We start from the raw sequence: 6494 nt of genomic DNA, 5'->3' as shown, positions 1-6494 counted from the left end.
TTATTTTGGCACAAATTGAATTTTAAGTCAATTTGAAGATTAGCTTATTGTCTAATGGTATATTATTTGGGAGAAAATATTCTTCATGACATTAATGTGTTAACAAGGACTTTTGTTGAATTTTCAATTTGTCAGGTGTAACTTTTTTTTTTACTTTCTGGGTATATAGTTCTTAGCAGTAATTTTATTCAGAACCACATTTTCAACTCTGAAAATTAGGAGGAAGCCCTCATTAAAGGACAAGTCCACCCCAACAAAAAGTGGATTTGAATAAAAAGAGAAAAATTCAACAAGCATAACACTGAAAATTTCATCAAAATCGGATGTAAAATAAGAAAGTTATGACATTTTAAAGTTTCACAAAACAGTTATATGCACATCTTGGTTGGTATGCAAATGAGGGAACTGATGACATCACTCACTATTTCTTTTGTATTTTAATATATGAAATATTAGATATTTTGATTTTCTCGTCATTGTCATGTGAAATGAAGTTTCATTCCTCCCTGAACACGTGGAATTCCATTATTTTAACATTTTCTGCTTCAAGCAAGGTCCTAATCATCAAATTCGTAAAAATTGAAATATTGTATAATTCAAACAATAAAAAACAAAAGAAATAGTGAGTGAGTGACATCATCGACTCTTTCATTTGGATGTAACTGGCTCGTTCATATAACTATTTTGTTAAAAATAAGCGAAACTTTGAAAATGTCATAACTTTCTTAATTTACATCCGATTTTGATGAAATTTTCAGCATTGTGCTTGTCTGATTTTTCTCTATTGATTCAAATCAACATTTTTCTGAGGTGGACTTGACCTTTAATTAAAGAAAGAAAAAGTCATAACAGATGTCATCAGTAAAGAAAGTATGATTTCATTATGAATGGACACCTGTCACTGAGTCTATGAATAATACTAAAAATTATCCAGTATCATGTGTTAGCATGTATATCAATGTTGGCCAGTAAGTGACCATCACTGCTTTGTAAGAGAGTATTCTGATTTATGTTGAATAAAAATCAACCTTTGTTGTTTCCCCAAAGTTCTGTTGAAAAAAATGTATTAATCAAGATGAATGTGATATCTTTAATTGAATAAAAATATCATAAATGACATAAGTGTTCTCTTTTTCTTTGCTGGTGTTATGATATGAAAGATGAAGTACAAAAGTCATCAGAAAGCAATCTGATTTTAATCCTTACCCTAAATTATTTCTGATTTTTATCTTGACCATACGTATCATACAAATAAATATGGGTTATTTCTGGGAGAAAATGTAATTAAACAGGAAAAGTGTTAAATATTTAACCAAAATTGACACTTATTGTCTTGAAGACATTAATAAGTTGCACATGACTCTCTACACACTGATGACCCTTTTTATGATAAATCAGATTCTCAATCATTCTCATCAGCTTAAGTTGAAATTTGATCTTTGTAGATTAAATTATTCTTGTATCACACATTTGAAAGCGTTTTAATAGCCAAGATTTGATGAGTATTATAGAAAGTTCACTAATATGATATTAAATTAGAAAATTTTGGCTATCTCATAAAAAAGGATCACTAGTTGTGCTTACAGTCATGCATAACTTCAAACCAGCTTTTTGAAACTGCCCCCCTGATCGATTTGGGGTTGGTAATAAATCAAAGTGAAGGCAGAGATCAATTGGCATGACAAACATGAGTATGGTATGTATACATATAGATCACATGAGGCATGATCTCTTTTATTTTAAATTACATCAAACTATGTACAATTACAAACATACATACATAAGCTATACATTAAAATATTAAAGTACATATTACATGTAAAGAGCGAATCCAACCACTTGTCAAAATCTACAGAAAATAGTCGTCATTGTGACGAGTCGGTATTACTACATTGAATTTCATTTTACCAAGGAAGGAATTTAAAGAGCCTGACTACATGTAGTATATAATCTTTAATATTTTTTTCCTCCAGGGAAAAAGGCGGCACATAGGATTCTTGATGAAATAAAAGTAGTTGATTTTATGAGTGATTTTTGCCTATAGATTGTCAGTTGTCCATAAGATTTTGCAATATACCATACTAAAACACAATTGTACATGTGCTGAAAAAAAATGTTGACATAAATATAAAAGAGCCCTTTCATACACTCAATTGAACCAATTAATTCAATATAACAATGTTAATGGAATATGAAGGAAATGAATGATATTCACAAATTACATAAAGATCAGGTGGATAAATCTTCTCTGTACGTAACAAATTTTGAAGACTTTCCAAAAAGGAATTTACCATGAATGAATCACTCAACTTCATGTTAGTCTAAATACCTTGCATGAGCTGACCTTCCAAATGTCAAATATTTATCAAAGTCAGAGTAACTTCGGGGGAGGGGGGGGGGGGCATTTCATTAAGCTGTTCATAAGTTAAGAGTAAATTTAAGAACGACTGGTGATCCTATCTAATATGGTAAAGGATATTCACCATTAAATATTTATTGGTGATTATTTAGCATGTAAGAAAAGTTCACCAGTCGTTTTTAAAGTCACTCTTAACTTACTAAAAACTTTAAGAAACACCCACCAGACAATGCCAGACAAATATTTCTCCGACGTCAAACAAAAAATACTCCCAAGAGATCTCTGATATTCAGATACAGTATACTAACAAAAGAACATCTTGACTTTACCAAATATCAAACATATGAGGCTTTTCAAAGAGAATATGTTTATACATTGTACAATGCATTTGAATTTAACAAATTTAGCTGTGAAATCAAAATTGTGCATGAGTTTGATGAACATGTATCACACTCAAATCCTTAGAGCTGAAAAGAAGCTTTGCTTAATACTTTGCTTTAAAGCATGTGAGAATGAGGTAAACCTCATGGTTCCTTTTCAGGATTTTCTCCTTGTGAAACTGCAAAAGGAATACAATTTTGGGTTAAGACAAGTACAATTCCTACGTTTTTGTGGGTTATCTAGAAACAAATTCAAACAGAATTCAGATTATGAACTAAATGATGAAGTAAAGATTTAATGTTACCTCCTAAACAAAAAGTCAAATAATGTATTTATTGTTATTTTTTTATTGTTTCATTGACTAAATCTATGGTATAGTGGTTCCATAAGTTCAATCATATCTATGAAAAAATAACGGATACATGGAGCATGGCTGTGGTAAACAAAAAATCATAAAAATTATATAAAAATACAAATATATATAATGAACAATGTTTTGTAATGCTGCAAAATGCAAAACACCAGTATTCAGCAACATTCTTTTGAAATTAACAATGAGTTTCAATAAAAAAAAAATCGATCAACGGCACATATCCACAAATCCAAAAGTTTAAATTTCAGAGTAATTACATATATCTGACATCTAATATCAAAATTGAATTCTACCATAGTCTAGACTTGGTACATTTTGATTTTGTTGCCATATTCTCAACCCATAATACAATTCAAATATCATATACAGTGCATCCCAGAAAAAACGAAACCGAGATTATGCGATGATTTATCATAACTTAATCACAAATACAATAAACAAATGACCTACCAATGTAAAGCTTAGAATCTCTTCTTTCATCTGATATTACTTAGATTATTCCTCATTCACGCATGAGTGAGCAAAAACAATTTGAAGAAAGGATACCAAAAACTCATTTGGCGGGGGGGGTATCTGAATTTCAAAATGAAAATCACATGCCTAAAAAGTTCAATATCTGCTCTTTTATTTGATACCTTAATCACAAAAATGGTCAAGAAGTAAACAATCTTATGTTCCCTTGAAACAATGCTTGTATTTCCATAATTTCATTAAATAAACGTGTTTTCACTGGTTTCCCACAGAAGCTATCGCATGGTTAACATGGCTGATCGTCAACAAAACGGAGTGTCAAGTGAGTTTGAACAGAGTCTGCAGAACCTCTTCATTTTATGAACTTATTGGAATTCAAGTTTTATTTCGTGACCATTTTCTGTAATTGAGGTATCAAATTAAAGAGCAGATATTGAACTTTTAAAAATGTGGTTTTCTTTTTGAAACCCAGATAGAGCCCGCAAAATGACTTTTTGGTATCCCCTCTTCAAATTGTTTTTGCTCATTCATGCGTCAATGAGAAAGAATCTAAGTTATTTCAGATGAAAGAGGAGATTCTAAGCTTTATAATGGTAGGTCATTTGTATATTGTATTTGTGATTAAGTTATGATAAATCACCGATAAATCTCGGTTTTGTTTTTTGTGGGACGCACTGTATAACAAGTTCTCAATGATATTCTTTAAATCTATATTAGATTATTATATTGCAAGGGGCACTTCTGTATTATGTTCATTCATGAAAAAGAAAAAGGTGTAATGCTATCAAATCATCACGGCTTGCATCGTTCATGAAGAGAAGTAATATGGGCACAGATGTACAAAATATTTGATTATTTTATGGCATGACCAAAGGTTTTCTACCATGGATGAGAGCAGTTTCACTGAATTTAAATAATACTGTGTTAGCCAGTGGATTGTGAACAGATGATACTCTTAGTTTGTGCTAGATTCAAGATAAATGAAGATTTTCTTATGAGTAGGAAATGCAACTTTTATTTTGTGTGTGTACCCCTCTTTTCCACTCTCCTTATCTGAATATAGAGGTCAATATAGAGACAGGGTGACCTATGTTTTCACTTTATATCACCCCTGATCACAAGTATTGCACAGATGATCCTTAGATAGGGAATCTCCAGAGTGTTTCATCATGACAGTGATTTTCACTGACAAATTTGCATTGAACCAATCAGATGCAAGGATTTCAGTAGCTTATAACAGTTGTCAGTGAAAATATCTGGCTATTCATTTTATGAAATGCTCCTCTGGTGTCCAGCCACACTCTGTTCCCAAATAACAGAGCATGTCCAAAGGACTGTTTCATTTAACAGTTTGTAAAGTTAAGCATGACTTCATAACAATTGGAATATATCAGATTCTCAATCACTTCAATTTGCCTCATCTAAAGTTGAAATAAATCTTGGTACTTCAGAATTCTTGTTATTAACAACCAATTTAATGTGAAGTCTATTACTTGTCAAAATCTGATTAGGTTTATAGGGCATTCAGTCCCACTTTGTTAATACAATATTGTAAATTTGGCACAAGAACCAGTTGTTCTCAAAGTTATGCTTCATTTAAAGAAAGAAATCTGTAAGAACCCTTAGGTCTAGAAAGACAGAGATGCCAACTTTTGGAAATCAGAATTAGGGAGGATTTGCAACCGCCACCAAATTATGTGCGCGTAGCGTACATCTCGAGCGCGGAGCGCTCGACCCTTGCAGCTGGGGTCCAGGGCCCGCCTTAGGGCCCTGGAAGCTCTGGGTTTCTAGATGCTCTCTGGTGCAATCTGACCCTTATTTTGGGGCATTTCACATCTTTTGAAATAAACATTGTTCTCACTTTTTTAACATTAAAAATATCAAATATGCATTTTCACATGTAAATAAAAAATGAGGGGATCGACAAAAGAAGTACCTGTTCAACAACAATAATAAGGAGGAATTATCACTATCGGCTAAAGGCAGGTAATGTTCCACTATAAATCCAGTAAAGAAAAGCTCAGCGCTGGTCCCTTGCTTGGTGAAATAAAGACAACAGGGTACTAGTGGAGCTCGAAGATCTTGTCATCGCAATGTCCGGGTCCGTAGGCCTATGCCGTTTGCAACCGAACTGTGCTTCCGAATTATCATCACGACCTCCCTGCTAAACTGAAATGTCCACGCTGCAAATTGCGCAAAATGCATGGTAAATTCCTCTTTCCGACTTCCGAACACACAGGTACTGGAGACTGTATTCAGTCTTATACTTCTGAGACCATTTCTTGGTCTTCTTTTGTCGATTTCCCGCCATTTCGTGTCAATATCAACCCATCAATACACCGAAATCACACACCGATATTCCATCGCACGACTCGACAAATCCAGTGGCCGTGAGCGCACACGCCTCGCGAAGCTAGCCGGGCCTACCAGCCTGGTGCACAGTGGATTCCCGTTGGGCATATCACATGCACCAGCTTTTCGCTGCTCCTTATTTGTCTACTTTTCACACAGAATTTAGTAGCAGCGAACGTAATGGAGTTACTACATGCTAAAGTTAGCAGACGATACATGTCCTTCCAAACCAATTGGATCAATGCAAAAAAAAAAATTGAAATTTCGGGAGGATAAGGATGGTAATCGTAAGGGCGGGAGTTGGGATGAATTTTCGGGAGCCTCCCGATGAAATCGGGAGGGTTGGCATCTCTGGAAAGATGTGGTCTCTGGCCTTTTGTCATGTACCCGTTTTTTTTTTCTGTATGGACTACAAACTTTGAATCGTTGCTACATTGGTAACCACATGTTCAACAACCTATAAAACTCAGTTAAAAAATTAGGGCTAACATTGTGTCCTGATTTCTAGTCTTTGAACACAGCAAAGCAGCTCTAATCTTAAGATTCAGTCTCACTGTT

The sequence above is a fragment of the Lytechinus variegatus genome, chromosome 3, assembly GCF_018143015.1.
Source record: "Lytechinus variegatus isolate NC3 chromosome 3, Lvar_3.0, whole genome shotgun sequence".
Lineage (NCBI taxonomy): Eukaryota > Metazoa > Echinodermata > Echinoidea > Temnopleuroida > Toxopneustidae > Lytechinus > Lytechinus variegatus.
The sequence above is the reverse complement of the archived record's forward strand: the minus strand, read 5'-3'. Positions refer to the sequence as shown.